Source organism: Pygoscelis adeliae, unplaced genomic scaffold, assembly GCF_000699105.1.
Source record: "Pygoscelis adeliae isolate BGI_AS28 unplaced genomic scaffold, ASM69910v1 Scaffold38, whole genome shotgun sequence".
In the NCBI taxonomy this organism is placed as follows: Eukaryota; Metazoa; Chordata; class Aves; order Sphenisciformes; family Spheniscidae; genus Pygoscelis; species Pygoscelis adeliae.
The window spans coordinates 19743209-19768673 of record NW_008825614.1 but is presented as its reverse complement, the minus strand read 5'-3'; the positions used below and the strand labels follow the sequence as shown (position 1 = coordinate 19768673).

Sequence of the window (25465 nt, the reverse complement as noted above, 5' to 3'; positions counted from 1 at the left end):
CGCGGCGTGGAAGTTGCGGTGCTCGGCCAGGTCTGTGGGGAAGGGGAAAGGGAGAGCCGGAGTGGGCGGCCGGCAGGAAGGCTGCGTGGGTCCCCTCCTCCTGCGGCCCGGCTGCGGCCCCTCGCTCTTGAATGACCAGAGAGGGGCTGAGGGGGGAAAGGGGGGAAAGTAGTTTTTTGGGTTTTTAGGTTTTCTCAGTTTTCATTCAGAGTTGAAACTTTATCACATATACCGAGAAGCTTGAAAACTCGCTCTCCTATGACCATGGCAAGTAGCGAAGTATAGCCAACCTGGCCTTGCGGTTTCTTGGTTATTATTATTTTTTTATTTCTCTCGTGGCTGTGCTCGAGGAGGAAGGCGTTCAGTAAAGGTGGTTATCGCTCCGAATGCCGTCTGCCAGCATGCGCTTGTGTTTGAGGCAGGGATGGAAAGTGTTTCCTCAACTCAACATGCATGTCGCTTGTCAGTCGAAGGGAAAGTACCTGCGACATTCGAAGTCTTTTCTGTCGAAGTGATTGCAAGCCAGAGGCCTGCTTGCCAAAGAAAAGCTCTGGGTTAGGTGTGTCCCATGTGCATCTGTCCTTTTACGGTGTGGCAATCTGAATTACGTCTTTTTTCATTTTACTTTTAATATTGTCAGCGTTTGCCTGTGTCCATAGAAAGCTGAAAGATTTGTATAAAGAAAACGAGTATAACTAAATCTCATAGAAAATGAGAAAATAAGCGAAATATGTAACTTTTTGACCAGTGAATCTTAGTCAGATGCAATCAAGCGTATGCTTTTCCTCTAAATCGATGGAGAACAGTCCTTTTGTAGAGTATTAAAAGGTCAAAATCACCCTGCTGCTTCACCGATGTGGTTAAATTCACAGGTCTTGCCGCACCTGTGTGTGTACATGCATAATATAGTACAGGGGAATACTGCTGTGCTCGTCTCCTTGGGCTGGAAAGTTTGAGCTCTAACGTGAGGATGAGAGCTGCATGGCAATAAGGGGAGCAGAGAGCCCAAGAGCACCGCATTAGAGTAAGAGCCACTGGAAGTTTTTTGCTTAGGGCACCGCTTGAGCAGGAAGGCTCCGTGAGCTGTCGGCATGCTGCGGACCTGCTCGCTGCAGCAGAGAACGTGAAACACGCTGGGAAGCATTAAAAATACATTGGTTTTATTGAATCAGAGCGGTACAGCCTGGGCCTCTCCCCGAACTAATTGCACGCAATCGCATCCCTCCGTTAATGATGCCGCTGATGGCCTTTTCTCCCCGAAGGCTGCCCCGTATGACGGAGGAGCTGGTCAGATGCGTGTCAGGAGCTCATCCGATGGGAGCCTGCTTCTGCGGTGGGCAGGTTTAGCCTTTGGGAGGAGGAGGAAGGGGGGAGGGAGGGGGGCACAGGGTGTGGCACCATCCCCAGCCCCCCCCCCCCCCCCCTGCACCTCTGCCTTGGCAGCTCCTCGCAGGGTAGGGCTGGGGCTGTCTGCTGGGGAACTGCAGCAAAACTGAAGAGGTCTAATTTTAGTTGGGGTTTTATTCTCTCTTCCAAGAAGGAGCAAGTGAAGGTGAAGCTACAACTTACGTAATTTTTGAATCGAACAGGGTGAGGTCTTCTTTTGTCTGTGGTGGCAACCTGCTGAATATTTAGTCTTTGATGAAAAAGAATTACTGTTCACAGGTTTTTCTTTGAAGGTTTGGGGGGGGGGAGTTTATAGAAAATGTGGGCACTGGTGGTAGGTTTGACCCACAGCAGCGTGCTCACACCTTTATTTGTTAGATTTGTTGTTTGGTGCAATGGTTGTGAATTCCTTGGGGGCTATGAATGGTTATTTTTTTAAAATACGTAGAATGTCACTTCTTTGTATTTCAGCCATGATCTTGAGTTAACAGAAAGTTCTTGAAATGTGTTAAATGTGTTATTCATGGTGGGTGACATTCAGACTTGTTTCATGGAAATCTCATGTACCAGTAAATGACTGCTTGTTGTCTCAGGGAAAACATCAAACCATTTATAAGTGGTTATAAAAGAATACTTGTTTCTCATGAAATGAAGCATCAGCTTTATCTCTCGAGCTACAGTGTTTTCAACATGAAAGTATTAACAACTGTGTGACTTTATCACATCGAAATACATCCTTGGGTGAGAATCTGTGTATGTTCAGTGCACGTTCAATGTATGTTGGGCTTTGAAAACAACGGGTCGGTCCATGCAGGGAGGGCTGTTGTGAGTCTGCAGGATTGTGCTTTTTCAGTATGTATAGCATGGCCCTGGGATATTGTGTTTTAGGATCTTATTTATCACATGTTTAACTGGAAATATGTTATGACTACAGAGTTTTTGAATTTTCAAAGTGTTTTGTTCAGACATAATTTCTCTCTAATCAAGTGAAAATAAATGCATGCATGTAACTGAAAAATATGATTGCTGTCAACTAAGCTGAAAATTAAGCTGAAAACGTGTTTTTCTGAAGGATCACGATGGATTGTTTTTATATGGTGCAAAAGTTACAGAGTATATAAAAGTGTTATCCAGGACTAGACTTAAGTAAGCATCGCTAGGCAGTTTGAATCAGTACCGTAAAGGAAGCCTTTAAAAGAGATGAACTACTGAAAAGATGATGGATTAGCTGGCTTTATAGCATGTTTCTCTTAATTTTTAATCTCCAGTATTAGCCATTTCTAATGGCTGGGGAATGGTCCAAGTCTAAATGTGTATATGGACACATAGCACTTCCTCTCGCATTAGGTGGCTAGAAACATCCAAAGAGAAATGCTTGTTTTCTTTGGAAAGATCTCCATTTCTTAAAATGAACAGCCCAGGTAGAGGAGAAGAGAGTAAGCCCTTATCTTGGCTTCAGTAGGAGAAATCCTACGGGCCCTTTGTGCCTGCCCCTGCCAGTCTCAATCGTTGTCACCATAAGCATCGGTGCAGAGGAAACTCGGGAGGATTGCCGAGGACTAAATATCTGTGGAAAAGCAGAAATGGGTCAGTATTTGGGACAACTGAGTTAAGCTGAGACAATGTGCTGTATAGACAGCAAACTCCGTATCTCCTACATCCTTCCTGAGTAATTGATATAATGCAATTTGAGTAATTGTCAGCTTTTTGTCTCTGGAGGAAAATGAAATCTTTACTTTTTGCTTGGTCTTTGACTGTATCAGCGGAGTTGGTTGTTCTTGAATAAAGCGGATAAAAGCCAAAAGGAAATTATAATAATCTTCTAAATCATGAATCTATTTGCACCTTACGGGACACAGTATATGAAAGAGTAATACATAAATAAAAGTTTAAAAAGTACATAGAAGTAAAAAAGGGGGGGGGGAACCCTTTTTATGTAGAACCCTTCAATTTTTACCCTTTCCTTTATAGATCTTGGAAATACTTTGTGTGCCACAGAGAGAGAATCCCTTTCAGTGGCTTCACTACCTATCAAAACTGATCTGTTGACAAGCTGAGAAACAAAAGGAGTACTGAAATCTGCATGAGGATCACCCGCCAGATGTTTGATCCCACTGAGAAAAGTCTTTATAGTTCAGAGGGTTAAAGAAGAATGTGGAAACTGGGGACTCAGAGCGTGTGTGTGGGGTAAAGGGCTAGAATAAATGGAAAGCATATGTGAATATAAAGAAATATTTTGGGAAGTGAGGGGAGCGTAAAGAGAAGAAAGCAGGATACAATTTTGGATACATGCTCACATGCATGTATTTGTATGAAACGTGTGTTTACTGACAAATGTGACAGAAAGGAAAAGTCATAGTGCTGCTCTAACGAGTTAGAGGTGGGAGAAGGCAGCTCCCGCATGGAATGGAGAATGGTTGATGTTTCTGGTTTTGGGCTATGTTAAAATCTGAACTACCAAGGTATAGCATGTGCCTATTGCTTGGCTTTTACTGCAGCCTTTTTCCTAAAACAGGGGCTGGGTTTTGATCCCAGATGGGCTGCAGGTAGCAAGTGGGGGAATATATTTGAGGTGGGAACAGCTGACCCTGGCAGGCTCTTGGTTGGAGCCCTGTTGATGGATGATGGGATGTTCATGGGAGAGAGGAAGGGAAAACACCCGTCTCCGGCCTGTGTCAGACCAGAGCAAGTCGCACGCTTACGCCTGTGGTTTTTCTGTTCTCTTTAGTTGTGTCCTGCTCCCCCAGCCAGGCTCTTGCCTGTCACTCCCACTGCACATCCCCTTCCCCCGGCTGTTGTCCCTGGCTGGGTGCCCCTTCCCTTGGGCTCCCTGGCAGGGTCCCTGCTGGGGCAGGAGCCTCTGGCACCATCCATCCTTCCCATCACCCAGGCAGGTGGCCGAGCCCCTGCCCCTCTTCCCCTCCTCCCGATTTTGGATTGTCCCTCCGCGCTCCTCATCCTCATAGCTTCGCTCCTTGTAGTGGCTCAGCCTCAGCGCTCTCCACGTACCCGGAGGAGCAGAGGAGGTGAGTAAATCCCAGGAGGCAGCCACACGCCGGGGTGTTCCAGCAGCCTTTCCCCGGTGGCGGGATTTGACACGGCTCCCGGCAGCCGGGGAGCATGACATTGCTGGTGGCAGTGGAGCAGGAGGAGTCCCTGGTGGTGGAGGTTACCTTGTTTACTCCTTATGAATCTGAGGGCAATTATGTGTAACACCTTCTGGTTTCCTAGGACATACTGGCTGCAAATAAAATCTTGTTTAATAAGCCAGCAAATGCAAACAGGCTGTGAAGAGGAAAAAAAAGCTCTTCCAGACCTAGGAAACATATGTTTATGCTAACTGAGAGACCTGTTCTTGCACCCTGACATGCGTTGGAGAGTATCTTTATCTGCCAGTCCTCCCACAGAAGTCAGTAAGCCTGTCTGTGAAGCAAGGCTCAATTCGGTTTAGATAGAGGTATCAAAATCTGACCCTACCAAATCGTAGCTTAGGTCGGGAAGCTGTAATCTCTTTAAGGACCCTGGAGATGATTACTTCACCAGGTCCGCTGAATTCATCGCTGTTTTCTTCCGACTAATTTACCGCATAATAAACCCTTGCAGAGCAAGGGTTGGGGCAGGCAGTGCTCAGCCCCCCTGCTCCCCAGCACAATGTGATTGCTGCGGGTGCCCCACAGCTGCGCTGGAGTTGGTATACTGACATATACATCTATACAGAGAGAAACGTTGCCGCTTGCCTGTGGGAATTATTTGCAGCGAGAAACCTAGTACCTCTGGTTTGTTCCTAGTAGCGGTTCTTAACCTTTCATATCAGTAAATACAAGGTTTGATAAAGGTAAAGGTGGTGGGTGAGGTATAAAAGTGTGCTCTCAGGAAAGCAGGGTATTTTCAGTTTAGCCAGATGGTCTGGGTAGTCCAGGCACTGGTTGCACAGAGCCCTTTGCATGGGGCATCTGGCACTGGCGTTGGCCGGGGAGGGTGATGGGCAGCTGCCCTGTTGGAGGTCAGCACGTTGCCTTGTCTCGAAGCAGGAGTCAAACACAGGTCTCACTCCCACTTGAGGGACTGGCGCAAGGCACAGTTGCCTCTTGTTGTAAGGGGATTTCTTAATTGATCACTTTATTGTGGCAGTAGGTTGCTGGTTTAATGACGTGGCTCTCTAGGCAAACACCAGTGTAAAATCTTGAGAACAACCTTGGAAGGAGGGGCCCAGCTGCAGGGTTGAAAGGTGAAGTGAGATGGCGGGTTTTTTACCTTGGAATTTGTCTTTTCCATTTCTTCTGTCTCTCTCTTTTGGATCATTCCAGAAGACTGAAAGTTTTGGTTAATTATATGTGCTTAAAGGGGAACACTAATGTAGTTTCCACGTACTGGAGCATTATTCTTGTACAGCTGGAGCTGGCAGCCTTTCATTCCCTTACCACCTCTTTTTCCTCCTAAAAATAGCAGCACACTACAGTGGGACTTCAGGAGAGGCAGAAGAACGTTTCCTGAGCAACAATTTTTGCCGGATGGTGGTTGTGGTAGCATCAAGAGCAGATTTTGGGGGAGTCGGAGGGAGATATAAATAGGAACAGAATAAAATGGGACAGAGGCAAAACTGGGGTGGAGAGGACGAGGCTGGTAGGTGGGACGGACAGCGAGGTTCATTGGGCCGTGTAACAGCCTGCCTGGGAAATTGGGAGAAACCTCAGCACTTGAATCATTTAGGAGTTGCCGAGACAGAGCGCTTAGCAGCACCGTATGGGTAGCAAATTCACGGTGCGGGTAGGAGGCGCGGGCAAGATGACCTAATTTCCATCTCTGATTTCTATGATTTATTAAAGAGTTCTGCAGGCTTTATCTTCGGAGGCTTAGAGCTGGAATTTGAGGCATTGCAATTAGGAGGGTCCTTTAATACTGTGCCAGCATGCTGTCGGCGTTTGATCACTTGCAAGCTAAGTGTGGGTAATTCTCCACTCCAGCAAACGGAGGTAGCGGACGGGCTCTGTTCTGGTTTAGATCTGGTGTTGACACTGGTTTACATTATGCGTTCAGTCCTGCCCTCAATGCCACTGACGCTGTATGTAGATTATGCATGTACATATAATGACAATAAATAATATGTTAATGTGCTACAGTAGATATCTTGGAAAAAGTAAAAGTAAAAAAGATAACCGCCACCCCCAACCACTTCTCATGCAGCCCTATTTAATGGCACCCTCAAGAACTAGACAGTAGCTGATTTGTCTTAGTTTATTCCAATCTTGGGAATCCCTTTCTGCTGTAAAGGGTTGGCGAAGAAGAGCCAGCAGACAATGCTTCTGCCCCCACTGGTTGTCCAAGGCAGGGAGAAAATACAGCGCCCACCTCCTTCATCAGTATATTTAAATATATTCAACGAGGCTTTCCGTCTGCATAAATCGTGTGCCTACTTGCATTTGCACATAACTAAATGTGCCACACAATTAATTATTGTGATGGTGAAATACTGATATCGCTATATTGAATAGCTAATTGCTATATTGAAAAGCCTGCCTTTCTCCTGAAAGTGTTGGTGTTAAGATTATTATTTTTCATCTGTACCCACTGACCGCAGTTCTTGCAAAGCCAAACAAAACCATCCAGAATTTCACGTTAAAAGTTTGAAAGTTTTATCCTCATTTGCTAGTGGTGTGACACAGATTTCTTGACTTGTTCTTCATTGTGTGAACCTAAAACTATTTTTCTTACGCTCACATCATGTATAAACCATGAACATTGTACTTTGCAGCTTCTCTACTAACATGGTAATGCAGAGCAGTAAAAGCCAGTCCTTTTCTCAGCCCGAGGGGACAGTGATTGAATTAAGGATGCAGAGCTGAAGAATAAAAAAAAAGGTCCTTCTTAAATTTTTACCAACTTCCCACTGCTGTGCTATAGGAACAGACGTAAAATGCCTCTTGCCAGTATAGGGCAAATGGCGTGGTTTTGGGGTTACCCACAGAGTCAAGGCGGTTGTAGTTTCTGCGTTATGCTGGCCAGAAGGATACCAGCAGCTTCTGTAACAGGAGTGTCTGTATTAAAGTAAACTCTCTGCCTGGTTTTGGACTCTCTTCCTCTCCAGCTCCAACTTTGTTTTTACCTATCTGCTCTGCAGACATGATCATTGTGTTTTCCGCATCCCTTGTTGTTCTGAATCCCCTCACCTCACCCCAGCAGCAGTTCACTTACTGCACTTTATTTTGCTGTTTGCCTGTGTCCTGTATTTTCCATCATCTGAAGCATCTCGTTCTATCTCTAGTTGGTGTTTCTTCCACCTAAAAGCAAGGTAGCTGGTATGAAAGAAGATGCCCCCTGTGACGTTCTGATCCTGTGATGTTGCTTTGAAGAACGCAGTCAGTGTAGTTATGCTTCCTTCTTCGAACCTGTTTGTGGAAATCGATAGAAGTGTTTAATATCTCCATAGATTTGTAAGACCTTTTTTTTTTTTTTTTTTTTTTTTTTTTAGTAAAAAAAAGCTGGCATGCAATAGATGATGCAGCAACAAACCATCATGTTATAAAGATACAGATTGCGCTAAGAAGATATCTGTCGTTCTCTAGCTTCCAAGCAGTTATAAAGGGATAAAATAGATATATTTACTACATACGACATTACATAGTTTCCTAAAAATGCTTCGCTACCTTCTTTGAAGGCACGCCAGGGCTATCATTGTTCCTAACCCGCAGAACTACGAGTCTTCTTCCTTGGTAGTGTCCTCTGCGCCTGGGATGATGTTGTAAGAAGAAAAATCGCTGCAGGATGGGACTTGGCAAACAAATCAAGGTCTCGGCCAAGGAAATGCATTGTCTGTTCATTTTCTAAACAAAAGTAGTTCAGCTGAAGGCGAGTATTTTGTATCTGGTTTCCACTGGCTGTATTTTGCTTTTGTAAAGTAGATGTGATAAGCAATTACTTCTGCTTACATGCCGTTGTTTAAAAAATACTAGTGGTTAAATATTTCTTAATTAAATGTTGGCTGCTGAGCCTGAAAGAAACTGTCCAGAAATTCCGAAGGGATAGCACAAGCACTAACTAGTCTGAATAAGTGTTTACATGATGAACGGGATTATTTCCTACTTAAAAACATACTAGTTTGAGAAGTCGGCTGAGCAGAAGTCACTCTTTGACTAGTGGCACATTTAAGCCCAACATCTTGAGATTCTCAAGCAAGGAATCCTGCTTTCTGGTGGCATTTGGCCTTCCGTTTTAAGACCTTGTATAACCTACTCTACTCTAACCTAGTATTCTGAAATTGTGGTGTATGGAAACCCCATTTTAAGTTACTCTGTGGAAATTTTTAGAACTTTATTTCTTTCTGAACTGCGGTTAGACACATAATAAGGAAATTATTGATCAGTAATATTAGAGAGATACAAAATTAATACCTGAGAGTAATATTTAACATCACTTAAGATGACAATGCATGGTATCTTCCAGAATAGGGAAGATATGGAGTGGCAAAGCATCATGACAACTGTACTCTGTTAGAAAAAGGCAACTCCTTGAAAACTTAGCAGGAGCTTGGAGTATTTATTGCCTTCCGTAGGGAAATGAAGTAGTGACTGGTGATAGGTAAGGCTCTCATTCAGGCGTGAGTGAAAAGCTCCTCAAGCTCCTTGGTCCTCCCTGCCAGAGCTGCCAGTACAGAATGAACCTCTCTTTCCAGGCACAGGTAAAGCCCTCAACTTTGTTTCTCTGTCGCTTTCCTTGCAAACCACAGCGTTTCTTATCGGTGGGGCTGCCCAAGGTCCTCCCCTGCTTCGGAAAACCGAAGCTAGGAGGTAGCAGTGGGGGGAAGGACAGAGGTCCCGGGCACTCCTGGCTGCAGAGCCTGCAGGGAGAAGTGCTTCGCCCCGGGGTGCTGCAAGACGCTGCTTCCCCATCTCAAGGATGTTCTGTGGTAGCTCCTGGGGCTGGTAACTGACTGACTTCTCCGCTTGATCCTTTGTTGTAGGCGCCACGAAGATTGATAATTCAATTTGTCAGGTGAAAATTTAAATTGCATCAGTCACACCTCTTGTAGAGTTATCCTGTGATTAAAAATGACAAACAGTTTTCAATGAAACACTGTTTTCATGTTCTCCTAACCTCTCAAAGTATATGTATTTGAAGCTTAAGCGTGTCACATGCACTCTTCAAAATTCATCTTTAAAATGATATGTTTAATGTAAGGAGGGAGGAAAGTTTCACCTATAGTTTAGATAGAACTGAAAGCGTATTAATTTCCACTTAAAATGTTGACCTTTCTTGCCTTGCTGCTAGGAACAAGCCGTAGCTGTCCAAGCTTTGAATTTTTGCACCTGTCTGGTATGATCTCTTCGCTGAGCAGCGATGCTTTTAGACTTGACGAAACCCGAATGATTAATCTTCTGGTAGCCTACCAAAATAGTCTTACAGTAGCTGATAAATCCTGCGCAGTTATTGAAATATTGTGCAACATTAAAACCTTAATGTTAAATCGTTAGCCTCAAACAGTGGGCTAAAAGTGAAAATGAATGCGTTCCTTTCCTGAAGGTGCCCCCACTTTGTTTAAATAGCAGATAACTTCCAGCAAGGCTGCAGCCTTCATCCCCTATGAAACCAGCCTGCGGTTTCAGAAACACGAAAGCTGGATCTGAGCGCTCGATTTATCTCTGCCACACGAGGCAAAAGGCAAAGCCAAAGCACGCCGCGACTCCTAAACACATTAAGAGGAGACACGGGGGTGGCTGACCCCAAACATCCCCGCGTCTTCATCAGCAGGCGATGCGATGGCTGCGGGCTGCTGGGCTGTCGGGATTGCCGGTGGACGCTCGCCAGTCGTGTTATGAGTGGAGCCCCCTCCCTGTTTGTAATGATAGCGCTTCGGCAGTCGAGCAAATGTTGCCCTACTCTGTAACAGACAATATTTGGAGACGTTGGCTCCTGTTTTGCAGTGCACGGAGTTGCAGAGCTCTGGGACTGAAGATGCCGTGCGTGGTTATCCAGCCTTCAGGTTTTGGGGTGGGCGAGCTTTCTGGACTCAGAGGCTCAGCAGATGTCCCAGACACTTGGGGCTCACAAAAGTAACGCGAGTTTGTGGCTATCTGGTGGGGTTTTCTTGTCCTGGATCTGCAGGGCTTGTGGATCATGGTCCTCCTGAAGCCCGTGGTGCGTGCGCACCGGGTGTTACGCTGCCCCGACCTGCTCTGTTCAGCTGTGCCCCAATGTTGTGTTTTGTCATGTTACCCAAAAATACCGTGTTTGCTTCAGATATCTTCTCCCTTCCTTTTCCAATGGTGAAGCCACTAATTTTCTAATACAATATCAAGTCCTCTTGAACATTGTAACAACAGCATCAGACAAAACTGTTGCCAACCATCTCTCTACCCTTCATGTAATGATTTACATGAATGCGTAAAACAGATTTTCAGGATTGAAGTGCTAACCCCAATTTACTGTTGCAATCTAAAGTCAGATGTTTGGTTTTTAATTTCGTTTATTCAGAAAGTCTTTCCAAATCCTAATTCTTTCACTGCAGAGCTACTGTTTAAACTTTGGGCTTTGTAAGTGATGGTGGTTATACAGTTCTTTCTAGTGTATTTTCCATGAAAAATGTGGAAGCACTTGCAGCTTTTATCCATCAGTTTTCAAGCCTTTGCACTCCACCTATTGGCACTGTAAAAATGCATTAGTTTAATTATTAAGATAATACTACTTGGCCATTTAATTTCCCTAGTAAAAGATAGGACAATTTGTAAGTGAATGGAAGGTTTTTAGCCTAAAACCTGTAAGTGTAAGAGGCTTTGGTCCTAGCCCATGGTCTGGAAATTGGAAAAAGAGCTTTTTAGGGACTACTTAGCAACAAATGATGGATATTGGTGCCATCTCCGAGTGCGGCAGCTGGAAAGTTTAATTATAGGCTGGAAAGTCAGTTAGGGATTAAGGAAAGTGTTAGCAGAAGGGGTGAATGTTAATGACAGCTGTTTGCTGTAGGCTTCAGGGAGGCAAAGTACATATAGAACATAAATAAAGCGTAGGGCCAAACATGCTGGCTTTGAACATTCAAAACCTCCAGGTCACTTGTTCCTTGACGTGTGAACCTGGTTTGTGTGAAATCATTTTAACAGCTCGCGCACACGGAGAGGTGTGTGTAGAGGGGGGAAAAATTCCTGCCTTTGTTTCAGAGCCCTCAGCGTGAGCAAGCTTGTGTTCGCTGTTGGAAAACGGCACCTGGGCCAGCGATAAATATAAACCCCGAGAGAGGCATGTGCCTGCATCCGCATTAGGCGAGGGGCGTTGGCCTGAGAGAAGGAGGTCCGTACAATGAAACGTTCGGGGCTGAGGACCTGACATCCATGTGCTTTGCAGTGGCTTTACTCTGGTCCCAAACGGCACGCTGCCTGTGCCTGCCGAGACCTGCAAATTAAAAGAAGTTAGAAAACCCATGCCACCGAGTGTGGGGTTTGTAAGCACACTGCAGCTCATGCTGCAAACCTGCACTGGTAGTTTAAAGGAAACTTCCAGATCCTTTTGCCTTTAAAAGTGTATAGGTTGGGAAATAGTTCTGCATCTGCTTAGGGTATCTATAAGTCCTGTTGCATAGATCAGGCACTGGTGCCGAGATTGGTAATGGTGCAAATTGCTAGGGCAGTTGTAGCCAATACAGTGCTAAGGCTGAGTCAGGCTTCCCTGCCTGTCGTTTTTCTCAGGACTGAGTTTAGGTTTTTTCATTCAAGTACATTTGGTCTGGTCTGAAAATACTCCCCCCCCCCCCCCCCCCCTTGTTGGGCCAAGGTTTTTACCTTTAAACGGGGGGGGGGAGTCCAAAACAAAAAAAAAAAACCCAAACACCCAAAATCAACCAAAAACCCAACCCCCAAAACAAAAAAAATCTAGCATTTCTGTTTTGAAGTGTTTAAAACAGACATGCAATAGTGATTTGGTAAAGTTTCTATTCTTATGTCAAAGGGTAGTAGAAGTTTGGATTTATCCCTGTTGGAAGTGAGTTTTAAGATTGCCTTTTATTCAGCTGCAGTAATAGATGTGCTGTACCTTACAGACTGCTGTGGCAGTGTGGTATGCTGGCCTGAGCATTAAAGGAATGAACTAAGGGAATCGTCTTCCCCATCAAATCAATCTAATTTGAACATGTGGCATTATTTATAATTCATTTCATAGATTTATAGCTGTACATGATCTTCCTTGACAATTAAAAGCTCGTAGAGCACAAAAATGGGTCTAGTTTAATAAGCTACAAAACTGTCCGGTATGAGACTTCTGGGTGTTACAACACCAAGGTTGTTGCAAAAAGGTAGTAATTCAGCCTTTCCTCACCTAATTCAATATGACCGGCCATAATGAATGTATGGCTGCAGTAGACAGGGTAGTACAGCCAGCTGCTTGAAAAATAACTGTGTGACCTTCATACCAAATATTGGTAGCTTTTGGGTACTTGCCAATTTCGGTTACAACTGGAGCTGGTTGGCAGTGAAGTGGCTGGTTATCACACCGATGGTATTTTCTGTCCTCGCTCGCGTGAGCGGCGGGGGCTCGGGCAGCACCCAGCGCTGGGTGGGTGCCGTGGCACGCAGGGGCTGCTGTCTCCCTCTTTAGCCCAACTGCTGCCCGCTCGCTGGGGAAGGACAAAGGTATTCACACCTCTTTCTTGGAGAGCTTACGGTCCTGGGGAAGCTCTCTGGCAATGGAAAGAAAGCGCTTCATGTGGTATTTAAAATGCTGGACGAGAATTCACAGCAGGCGTTTCTTCTCCTCTGAAGTGTGAGTGGAGGGAGAGAAAAAAGAAAAAACCGTAATAAAATAGGGCTTACTTTAGGGATGGTGAAACTGCATACTTGAACCTGTTTTACTTAAGGTTATGTCAGCGTAGGTCAAGCAACGTGCTGAACTGCAGATGAAATAATAAGAAATAAAAAGAACCCTCATCTTCCTGAAGGCAACACGCTTTTACGAGACCATAAAAGATTACAAAGGGGGTGAAACAGGGAAGAGCCCCGAGTACGTGTGTTCCGGGAGTTGTGCCCTTTACTGTATGCTTGCGTGTGAGTGTCTATGTGTGAGCAAGAAAAGAAATCTTTAACTTGCTCAGTCTGCAGGCTGCTGGGTTTTTCTGGGTTGTTTTGGTTTAATTTTTTTCCCCAGTTGATTCTTTTTTCCCCCCAGCTTGGAAAACCCATTAATTACAGCTGTAATTCTGAGGCTTCGATGCAGTTCTGGGCACAAAGAACCCTGCCATGTTTCTGGTCTTATTTAGTACTAATGGATTAGACAAAAAAAAAAAGTCTCAGTACCCCACCCTGAAATATTGCAAGCTGCTTTTCTTCTTAAGAACTCCTAAATATCCAAGTCCACACTTGCATCTGCTTAAGCCAGCTTGAACTAGCTTCTCTGCAAGTCTTCAGTCCTCTGAATGCCAGCCATTGTCTAGTGACTGGTTTGAATGAAATGGTATCCTATATTGGCCTGTCAGCCTGTTCCTTGGCATCGTGTCCCTATGGCACGTTTACTGTCGGTACCAGGGATAGGAAGAGCAGATGTTCTCCTCAGTGGTGTAATGCAGGTTGGGGTTTTGTTTGCTCTAAGAAACCAATATAAAAACTGTTCTTAAAATACAGGTTAAAGGAATCAGCCTCAATCAGTCTTTTGATTTTCCATTTTTCATTGGCGAGGCGTAGCATGTAGTTCATTTCATGAGTGTATTAAGATGCCCAGATTAACCTGAAATTGCAGTCTTTCCTCACCATTTAACATTTGGTTCAGTAAGGGTTGAGGCAAACATTTGCCAGCATACTGAAAGGGACCTGACACTTCTGTTGCAAATAGCTTTTCCCCAAAAGCACTGCTTGTGTTGAAACAGTTTGGGTTCTGGCTTGCAGCCATGGGTTCACCTAAGCATATTACAAGAAGTGACAGGTAGACAGAAGTAATACATATATTAATGTGCTTGACTCGGCTAGAGACCGTAAAATGGGGTAGACTAGACTTTCCTTTCCTAGCAGATGTGAGCTTGCTCCCAATTTATTAATAAGTTACGACACTGCCAGCACTGCCACTCGGGTCACCTTAATGGCCCTGAGGCTCTTGAAAGCGGACGAGAACAGAGAGTTCCTGTGGTTTTTGGAAGATGTTCCCATCTTCCTGTGAAACCGCTACAGAAAACGTGCTGAGGGGTCGGCCCGGCCAAATTGCTAATGCCCCTAACACCTGCCAAGGACTGAGGTGAGTATTTCTGGAGTGTGGGTATTTCAGCAGTGGATGGAAGCTATAAGTGAAATTGGAAATGTTTCCAGTTGGTACTCCCTAAGATTTTAATAAATAAGAGAGTATCATGGCTTGAATGTACTTCGGATACAGGGAGCCACAGTTGTTCTAATATAAATCATGTGCGCTCTGTCACTGAAACTGGATCTCGTACATTAATAAATACTTCACTTGTTTGAGTGATACTCAGCATAAGAGAAGGAACTTTTTAAGTATAAAATGAAAAAAATCAAATAATGTCTACCTAGTAGATGGTTTTTTTTTTCCTTACTTTTTATTGAATATAATGTAGTTAAGATAGTTTTCTTCCACTTGGGAGATCTTTAGGCAGGAGTTTGGAGAAAACAGTGCGGGACTATGAACGGATCAAAGGTTAAAACTAAGTTGATAAGTGTCATAATATGGTGAAAATATTGAACTCTTTACTACCAGGAGGTATAAAGAGGAGTATTGTTTTCAGACATAAAGCCATCCTTGCAATGTGCTCAGCACCAGTAAGCGCAGTTGATTTTCAGCTGAAAGTAGGGTTTGGATGCTATTGCTTGGGAAAGAGGTGGACTGATGGGAAAGAGAACAGAGGAGAGAGAAAAGAGCCTGAGAGAGGACTAAAAATAGGACTTGCCAGAAGAGGCAGAGGAGAGAGTGGTCTGAGGGGCGAACGGCAGCCATCTGCAAGCTGCAGAGCCATGTTACGCATCCACTGTCGTGAGGGTGAGGGGGAGTGTGCCTACATTTCAAGTAGGAAGAATTAGGTCAGACATTTGAGAAATTTTTCCTAAACAGTAAGGCTAGGGAATCAATGGAGTAAGTGGCCTGTGGGGAACATGGAAACTTCAGCATTGTGGGATTTTAGTACCAGGTGACATTATACCAGGTAGAGTTTAGACAAGGGGGGCTGGGAAGGGGACCATGGAGCACTAATGTCAGTATGCAAGACACTTTGAAATGATGAGCCCTCTAATTAAAATCCGGCATGTATCTGACGTGATTGTTTTGCTGGTGGTGCTTTTGGCATACTTGCATGACTGAATCTCTCCAAAAAAGTTTGGTGGCTGCTGCTGTAAGGATAATTAATGCTGTTCTGAAGCTGGGGGAAGGATTAGCTGGTTTCTTGCTTCTTTGCAAACCTTGAAAAAAATTATTTCTTAAGGGTAAGGTTTCTGTGGCCCCAGCTGTGGTGAAACACGTGCATATAGCAAAGGTGACAGAGAGCAGAGTGGGTTGGACCCCAGCTGCAGGGTACCACTTCCCCAGGGCATTCATGACATCCAGGGAGGGGGTGGATTACTTCATTCATTTTTTAGTTCAGATGTAATGGCCATGTGAATATTGGCATGGAGATTTCTGTCCCCACAGAAAACAGACTGCAGAGTGAACAGAAGAGGGGAAAGAGAGGTGAAATGCAACTCTGTCATTTATCTAGCATCAGCCATAGCTACCAGAAGAAATTTTTGGTTGTTGAACCACAATTTATGATGAAGTAGGGAGTAATTATCTGTATTTTCTGCATATTAGCTCCTGAGAAGGTTGAATTGTGCACTAAGATATCAAAATTGTTTGATAAGTTAAACAATAAATTGAAATTATAAATGCCTTCTTGAGCAAATCTTTCCGTTAAGGAGCAAGACAGTTACCTTTTTTTTTTCCCCCACACTACCACGTAATGTAGAATATAAATAAGTTGAATTTTACAGGCTGTGGTCTGAAGGGTACTGAAAGAAATGGATTGGCATAAAATAATCAGTAGATACAACGCACAGAGGTCCTTTGTCACATGCCCAGAGAGTCTTGCATTGGGTCCTGCACAACGTCAGGAGGAAGGATGGAAAAAGCCACCATTTATGCACCTGTTTCACTGATTTGGGCACTTTCCTGGTTAGCACATGAGACAAGTTTGAAACTCAGCACACTGAACAGGGTCTGGTATTGAAGTCTTTCACTTTATCTCTGAATTGTAGGACTCTCCCTTAAATTAAGGTGGGTCATTTGGATTATTTAGTAGCTACCAAATTAGTGGTTTGTAGCCTTAAAAACACACCGTCAAACATTTAGCAGAGCTATGTATAAGGAAAAGTACTTAGGGAAGGAGATAATTCAGGTTGTAAAGTCATTCATTCCTGAGTTAGGAAATAGCAGCATCTAGCTTAATTACCTTCACTTCTGCTTTCAAATTATCAACTTGGTACAGAATAGATTTTGATTTTTTTTAAAATGCTCAATTCCTGTTGAGTAACTTAGAATGGTTTACGTGACTCACTTTCTTTTTTGAATCCCCAGTGATTTAAAAGCTGCAAAAACCTTTTTTTCCTCTTTCTGCTGCAACAGTTTGTCCATTCCATCTAACTCTCATTTTTGTGATTAAGCTGCATCACTGCCGCTTTCTACTTGGTTATTCTTCCCCTCTTCCCTTCCTCCCCCATTTTTTTCTGACCACTGTCTTGCGGGGGCACTTCAAGCCAATGGCAGTCCCCATTGCCTCAGCCCCTTCTGTCCTCTCTGAGCTGCCGTCACTTCTGTGTGTCTTAAGTCCAAGGTAGTCATATACATTGAAGAGGAGTTGCCAGATCCGGTGACATCCATCTTCAGAGACAGCATAATCCAGTATAATACTGGGTCAGCAGTATGTAATGTAATTACTATATAGCTGTATGTATAGCATTTCAGGATTTAAATAGGTAATAAGGGTTAGACCCTCTTTAAAGATAGCTATTTTCTTTGTCAGGCTGTATTGTATGCTGGTCTTCAAATCCTCAGAGTTTAGTGTAGCTGCACAGATGGTGAAAGGTTTTGGCTTTATTGGGATGTTACGTGAAGATACGGAAAGCTTGCTCTTAATTCCTTGTAGAGCTCATCATGCAAAGGACCCTCAGGACTTGACTGTTGTGCATTGGGACAACATGTGCACAGGCTCCCTGTGCTTTGAAAACACGTAACTAAAATGGTCCTAAAACATGTAACCAAAGCATAACTGAAGCTGGGAGAGAATCCTGCTTACTTGGTGATTTTTAAGTGAGATCGCTCTGCTCTGCAGATGCCTGGATCCGCCGTAAATATTCTTGTCATCTGTGCGTTTCCACTCTGACCAATTCGTTCCTAGAAGTCCCTGCTCCCACACCATCTGTAGGTCTTGGTTTGCATCCAACACATTATTTAACAGCTGGTGGCTTTGAGGCATCAGGGCTGACTGCTAGTATGTGCACTTGAGCTTTGGGGGGGACATGTTGAACCGCATTTTTGGAGCTGGCAGTTTCTCCCGGTTGATGGTCTGGCACGCTGTCGTCTGCGTAGGGCTGGGAGGATGGTTTTGGGATGACAGTATAACCTGGAGCAGGGGTGTCGCAGGCTAGCTGCTGGTGCCAAATGAACGGTATTTTTGTAATCTCTAGCAGGTAATTAAAGCGCTGGGGAGCACGGGGATCCCAGAAGTTTAAAAAGATGGCTGTCTGATGCCACAGGTTTGGTTGTTTAGACTCGCAAGATTTTAATTTGTTTGGGGAGCCAGTGGTTTCCTGATGCGGTGCTCCAAACTGGAAAGTCTATTATTTGATATTGCAGGGTGTGTTTCATGTTCAAAACTGACGTGAATGCCCAGGAGATTAAAATCTAAATACGACGTGAATAATCCATTTCAGAAAAACAAAAGCTATTATGACTAAACATGCTGTGATGCCTCATGTAGCCTTACTGCATCAGGCCCATTTAATGCCTTCAAAAGTTGAAAAATGGGATGTAAAATTGGTATGATTTGGGGGGGGGAGGGGGGAGGAGAGGAAGCAGCAGTGCTTTCAGCCCCAGGCCTCAGCACGATCGCTCTCCTTGCACAGAGCTGCCTTCATTTAACTAGGACACCCGTATGGATTCAGGGGTGTTTCCTCTGTTTTTTCGCTGCCTGTGACTTCTTCTTTCCTTTCGTGTCTGCCTGAGTTTGAAGTTTTCCCGATTATTTTAATCCAACCTGCAGCTCCCCAGTGATGGAGAGCGGGCGCTGGTCTGGGATGCCATGGGGGAAGCCATCGCTCAAGCGCCCTGTCTTGCATGACCCATGTCGGATGACTGCCTCCAAGAGGAAATGATTGATGACCCTGTTCAGAAAAATTTAAAAGGCTCACTTCTGGGCAGGTTTATGGAAACCATTGTGGCCTGCTGAAGCTGAGCACGCTTCAGGGCAGCAGTCCATGCGGGCCTGTGCCGGGGCTGGGAGCAGGGCTCTTGGCCACAGTGCTAACGTGTGTCTTGCTGGGATGGAGCAGCAGCGGAGGATGGAAACGGCAGTGGCTGGCTGGAAGAGGCATTAGCCAGCTGACTGCAAAACATCTGTCTTCTCTGCCCCAAATGCTTCCTTTTTTCCATCCGTGAACCACACTGGATTGGTGAAAAGGCTGCAAAAATGTAAAAAAAGAATCCCTCCCCCCCAACCCATAAAAATGGGGGGAAGTATCCATTCACTGCAAAAGCAAAAAAAATTGTAATACTACATTGCTTTTGCAAGTAATAGGCTGGGGGGGTGTGGGTGTTAATTCATCAGTGAGCAGTCCTTTGTGACTTTTTCAAGCACCACTCAGTAAAATCAAGCAAAAACCAACTGGTTTCTTTGTCAAATTCTAGTTAGTAAGATGTCCAGGAAATCAGAAAAGGCATGTTGATATTCTAAATTACAGTTCATCATTTTTTGTTTTACTTTGTAGGCTTTTATATCACCTGAGCTGGAAGGATAAATGTCTGGTGGGAGGGAGCAGGAAGCCCTTGGAGGAGATGGGCTTGATGCTCTGATCTGTACCTTGCCTATCTGATTCCCTTGTTTCTGGGAGGTTAGGCAGCTCACCAGCTTCGGAGCACTGGAGCACGGTCTATTTAGGTAGTGTATGAAACAGAAAATATTGTTCACAGGTGTTACAGTATTTTGGCCTGAAGGTAGTGTGATAATGTAGCACACCTGCCATGTGTCAGCAATTTGTGCAACTCTTTTTTTTTTTTTTTTTTTTTATTTTGAATTGATTCTATTTTCTGCTCAATATAAGAGAATATGAACTTTTAATGATCTGATGCCTGAAGCACACTCGGTCTCTGTAGCATTAAATACAACTTTTAAATAGTGAGTGATGCACAGGGGGCCCCACATGAACGTTTGGCTCCAGAGCGAGTCAGAAAGGTCAAAATCTCACGTAAATGTAACCCAAGTAATAAAAGTCACTTGTCTGCAGAAAATCAGGGTGTGCCATTGAGGGCTCTTTCTTGCCTTATTAGCTGCTGAATGAAATATTTATCAATCAGTTATAATCACAGCACTACAAGCAGTTTTGCTGTGTTTTCTTTTGCCTGGATTTATTCTTTTTTTAACTGAAATGAAAAAAGGGTGAAGTTGGGGGTGTTTCTATGCAATTCTGTCATGACCAGCATCTGTGGGCTGCTGCTGTAGTCTCCATTACTGGTTCCTTCATTTCCTTCTCCTCCTCCTCACATCTGCCTCCCCCCTGTAATTCCCTGTTGTTTCCCAACATACTTACTTATTGAGTTATTTGTGTGTTATTTCTGCCCCCCCTTGCCTTCCTGCAATCGCAGTATTTGTGCGGATTAAAGCTTTTCAGTGAGCGGACACTTTGCTGAAGTCTGTTATATGCAGCAGTTTCTTGTGTTTCTCAGGAGTCCTTCTTTTACCTTTTGGGTTTTTTTTTTTTTGTGGGGTGGGTGTGTTTTTGTTTTTTTGGGGGTTTTTTGTGTGTTTTTTTTTTTTTTTCTCCCAAATGAATGAAATAGCCGTCAGGCTTGGGTTTAATCGCTGTGCACTTCTGTAGTTAGACCCAGCATTCCCAGGAAGGTGTGCGTTTGCCATCTTGTCAGTGTCGTCTCCTCCAGACGGGAGCCGTCCGCAGGAACCGCGGCATGAGTGGTGGGCAGTGGCCGCGATCCTGCTTTTAGAGCTGGTGGATGAATCCTGGCACCAGGGGACGAGGGGGGCGGAGCCAGCCCCCACTCTGGGTGCAGGGAAGGGTGCAGCAGCAACTGCACCCCGTGCCTGGAGACCTGTATAGAGAGTTTGGTGGGAGAATGCAGTTCCCTTCTTCCTCCGGTAGATCCATGTCTGCCCATGGGGAAAACTGCTTGGATCAGCAGGGCGGGAAAAGAACAGCCAAAACGGGTTATGGTGCCCTGATTTTTCTTGTCCTGTTCAGAAATTAGGGTAGCCTTGGGGTGCTTTAGGTGATACGACGTCCAAAAGGTGCTCTGGTGTCTTCAGGGAACCTGGTCAGTCACGCTCTTCGTAAACCTTGCTTGCAGGAGGGGCAACAGAAATTGCAGTGATTCTGGGTTTTATTGTTGTGGGAAGCCACCCATCAAGAGAGCAAAACAGACCTAGGTAATTTCACTGAATCATAGAAATGAAAGGTAAACAGGAAATAAAAATGTTATCCTGTGCATCCGGATGCTCTGAAGCAGAAGCAAATATATGCATTTTGTGAATTCAGTTGCCAACCCAAGTGGAAGGGGTAGCAAAATCAATTTTAATTGCTTATGCTTTATGAAGTTGCAAACAGAGAATTTTGCCGCTGCTGTCTGTACGTAAGTCTCCAGTGATGACTCCACACAGCTATAGATAACCTCTTCTTGACTGTCATTATAGTTTATATACCATCTATTCTAAATCCCACTTGATGCCAATCAAGTTCTTGCTCCACTGCTAGCAAACACTTGATTACTTTCTGTCCGCAAGAAGCTTGTACGTATTGCAAGGCTCTTATCAGCTCCCCTCTGCCTATTCCCTTTCCCAGGGTAAACAAATTCAGCTCCTTAAACCTTTTTTGGCTGGTCACCTTTTCTAAACCTTTTATCATTCTTCCTACTCTCTTCTTGACGCTCTTTAATGCATGTTTTTCAAAAAATACGAATCCCAAACTGAAATACAATATGCTGTATACATATATATACACAATATATATATATTGTATAATATACAATATACTGGTGCTGCAGAAGTCAGAACAGCTCCAGCATCATGTCCCAGACTGAAATTCGTCTTGCTTAACACGTGATTTTTTTTTTCCTGCTGCCTAACCCATAGCTTCCCCATCACCTCTCACTTCTGAGGTCCCCACTCCTGTTACCGTTACCCTTATGGGAATGTAGTCGGATTCAGCGTATGTATGGTTGTCGTGGTTTAACCCCAGCCGGCAACTAAGCCCCACGCAGCCGCTCGCTCACTCCCCCCTGGTGGCATGGGGGAAAGAATCGGAAGGGTAAAAGTGAGAAAACTCGTGGGTTGAGATAAAGACAGTTTAATAGGTAAAGCAAAAGCCGCGCACGCAAGCAAAGCAAAACAAGAAATTCATTCACTACTTCCCATGGGCAGGCAGGTGTTCAGCCATCTCTGGGAAAGCAGGGCTCCATCACATGTGATGGTTACTTGGGAAGACAAATGCCATCACTCCAAATGCCCCCCCCTTCCTCCTTCTTCCCCCAGCTTTATGTGCTGAGCATGATGTCATATGGTGTGGAATATCCCTTTGGTCAGTTGGGGTCAGCTGTCCCAGCCGTGTCCCCTCCCAACTTCTTGAGCACCCCCAGCCTGCTCACTGGTGGGGTGGTGTGAGAGGCAGAAAAGGCCTTGACTCTGTGTAAGCACTGCTCAGCAGTAACGAAAACATCCCTGTGTTATCAACACTGTTTCCAGCACAAATCCAAAACATAGCCCCATACTAGCTATGATGAAGAAAATTAACTCTATCCCACCCAAAACCAGCACAATGGCTTTCTGTCAGACTGCTTTTCTCTTCTTTAAGTCTGGTGAGGATGCCAGCAGCGTGCCCCAGCCTCCCCGGTGTGATGCTGAGCACAGATCGGGCACTCTCCCTTCCTTCACTGGTGCTCAAAGGGCTGTGATTCCTCAAATCAATAAGTTCTCATAGGCTATCATAGTGCTACTAATAACTGTTTGTAGGCTAGTATTTGGGGTTTTTTAATCACTTGTACACATTTTTTTTCTTCCTTTTTTTTTTTTCTTTTAATCATTTAAACTATTTCTGTGGTTCACTCGTGAAAAAGTCATGTGGGGCTGTTTTAAAAGCCTTTCTAAAGATAGGCTCTGTCATCTGTACCGCTTTCTTTTTATCAGCTGGGACACATGCCCTGTCAGAGAGAGTGAGAGAAACATTACACTAATTTGACATGACTTTTTGATACATTCATGTTGACTGTTTGGGGTTTTTTTTTTTTTTCCTAATCTCATTATTTTTACAGGATTAGAAATCCTTTAGCAGTGTGCTCCAGTAACTTCTCTGGTGTTAAAAGTACACTCTAATTTCTGACTTTTCCGTCCCCACTTTCCTCTGTAAGATCAGGTGCTGTGTTGGGTCTTTTCATTTCTTTTAGACCTTACCTGGCCTCTCTGGCATCTGCAAGGCGGTGGTTAATGGTTTAGAGATGATTGCTGGTAGTTCCCCAGGCACTGTAGGGGCATTTCCAGTGGTTCCTGCTCACCTGGCTTACTCACGTGTTTGGTCTGTTCTTCCCTGACTCCATCCAGCCTGCGCTTGCACATCCTGCATGTCGGGTGAAAGATGCCCCCAGTAGCTGGTCCCAGCTAGCTGCTGTGAAATGAGGCGCTGAATAATTCGGCCTTTCCTGTGTTCAGTAACAGGCCTGGTTTTCCTTCCAAGGTATTTATAGTCTCTCTCCTTACTGTTTGCCCCGTCTCTTGCTGATTGTAAGTCACTTTGCGTCTTAGTCTTCATTTCTCCTTTTATGTTGATGTTGGTCTTTTACGTTCACCCCTGGGTCATGTGTCCTTGGTTCTGCTTTGGTGTACAATCCCTTTTTGATATATCCCCCTCCCCATCACTTAAAAGCTCCTGACGCTTCCCATCCCCATCCTTGCTAGGCAGAAGATAATGTCTCCAGAAACACTCGGCTGCATTTTCTTTAGGTGGTGGTGCCAGAGGGACGCATGTGTGCCTGGGGCAGGGGAGGTTTGGGTCCTTATGGGTAATTCAGATCTGCCATTGCCTTTTTGTCCCCTCTGAAGGGTGTGTCTGTTGGTTTTAAGGTGTCTCCTCTGGATTACACTACTCCTTCCTCAGATGTTGGCTCTGTTTTCCCTTCTTTCATCTTTATGAAGAAACTTAAAAAAATCTGTATCGTGCACCTTCCTAGAAGGCCAAACAAATATTTTAACTCATGCTGTGTATTACAACACCTCCAACCGGCCTTTTTTTATTGTTGCTTATTAACACCTGCCTGTCCTCCCTGAAGTCTCTCTCCTGCACCTATGCTTGGGCCCATGGCTTGTGCCACCACATCTGTTAAGTCGTTTAACCCGCAGGGTGCTGTGCTGGCACAATTGCAGCTCATCCTGATGCTTAGCGCCTTTCTTCATTGGTTTTCCTCTTGTCTCTCTTGTTATTTTTTGACTTTCTTTTGGTGTTTTTCCATGTGCTGACTCTAATGTGTTTGTGTTTATGTTGCACGTATATGTTTAAGATGCAAAGCTAAACTCACAGCTGTGTTAGATGGGGTGCCCACTGATGCCCAAAGGAGGAGCGCTGCTTCCCCCTCCCCATGCTGGGGAGGTTCAGCCCTCTCAGCTGAGCCACCCGCCCCCCAAAATTACACCAGCGCCGACACGAGAGAGGTGACAGGAGCGTGCGGTTGAGAGGGGGCATCCGGTTGCCCTTTTTGGGGTTGTTTCCCACCCATGTCCGTTCAGGCCGCAGCTCTGCAGTCACTTTGGCTTGTTGGTGTCCACCGGAGAAACCATAACGCCAGGGAGGTGCCTCCTCTGTAAGGCCTCCGGTTGCTGCCGGCGCCGGAGGATGGCGATGGGTAAAGAAAGAGCCTGTCTTCACTTAGCCCTGGTGAAGTGCAGCGGAGGTCCTGCCTCTCCCAGGGACCCTGCGCCAGGCTTTTGTGGCTTAGGTGCCTCCTGCACCTGAGGACAAACTCACCCAAATTAAAGAGGATCAACAAAAAACGGTTGTTTTCCTAATAAGGAACTCAACTGGAATGAAGTGAGCTGAGACTTCAAGCAGTTCGATGAAAACAGTTTCTATTTCGATCTTAGAAGTCGGCATTCTGGCATGTATTCTTTTCTTGAAACGTACATTGACATTTCTGTTACTGCTCATAGTGGCAGTATTGCTCTCCATATGCTCTTCTCATCAGCATCTCATCGTTATTGGATAAATATGTCCCTCGTTATGTGCAACATTATTTTTGAAGTATGGAATCATTATTTTGTTACATAACTTCCAAATTTGGACCTTTGCAATGATTTATAACAATCTTCAGAAATTATTGTAATTAAAGGAGAACTTTCCACAAAGGGAATTAATTAGATCAAAGAAACATTTAAATGTAAATCATTAATCTGTGCATTACAGGAGATAGTTAGTGGCTATGTATAGTTCATTTAATTCTACTTTGTTCAATTTTGTTTTGTCATTACAACACAATTTATTTGGAATTAATTCTTCTGTAATGTGATTTCCATTTGCTTAATACAGCAGATATTTTCACTAGCATGTATTTATATATAAATAAAGGTTTGTTAATGACTGCTGGGTTAATTAAACTGTGGACTCTGCTGTCAATTAGCTGTAAATTTTGTTGCTCAGTAGATGCAACCCAGAAGGTCTGTGCTCTGAGAACAGGAGGCAAGGAGTCAAATAACTTGTTGAATGTATGAATATATACAGTAGATTGTGATACTGTCACTTGCTGGAGGGGACCAGGTGACACAGTCTGGGCTTTGCCTGCTCAGAGAATTATTAACAGAGGACAATAAGATTTTGGTTCCCGTGTGGAGAAAAGGAATTTACATGCTTTAAGTCCATAGCAAGTAACTGGT

General features: G+C 44.5%; 1 protein-coding gene across 1 annotated transcript in view; it reads left to right on the top strand.

Annotated features, from left to right (window-relative positions):
- EPB41L3 (erythrocyte membrane protein band 4.1-like 3) overlaps positions 1-25465 on the top strand; it is a 98799-nt gene continuing 73334 nt past the window's right edge. Inside the window, exon 1 of the mRNA XM_009333072.1 lies at positions 1-30. The gene's annotated coding sequence lies outside the window, so the exon portion shown is untranslated. The remainder of the gene's footprint in view (positions 31-25465) is intronic.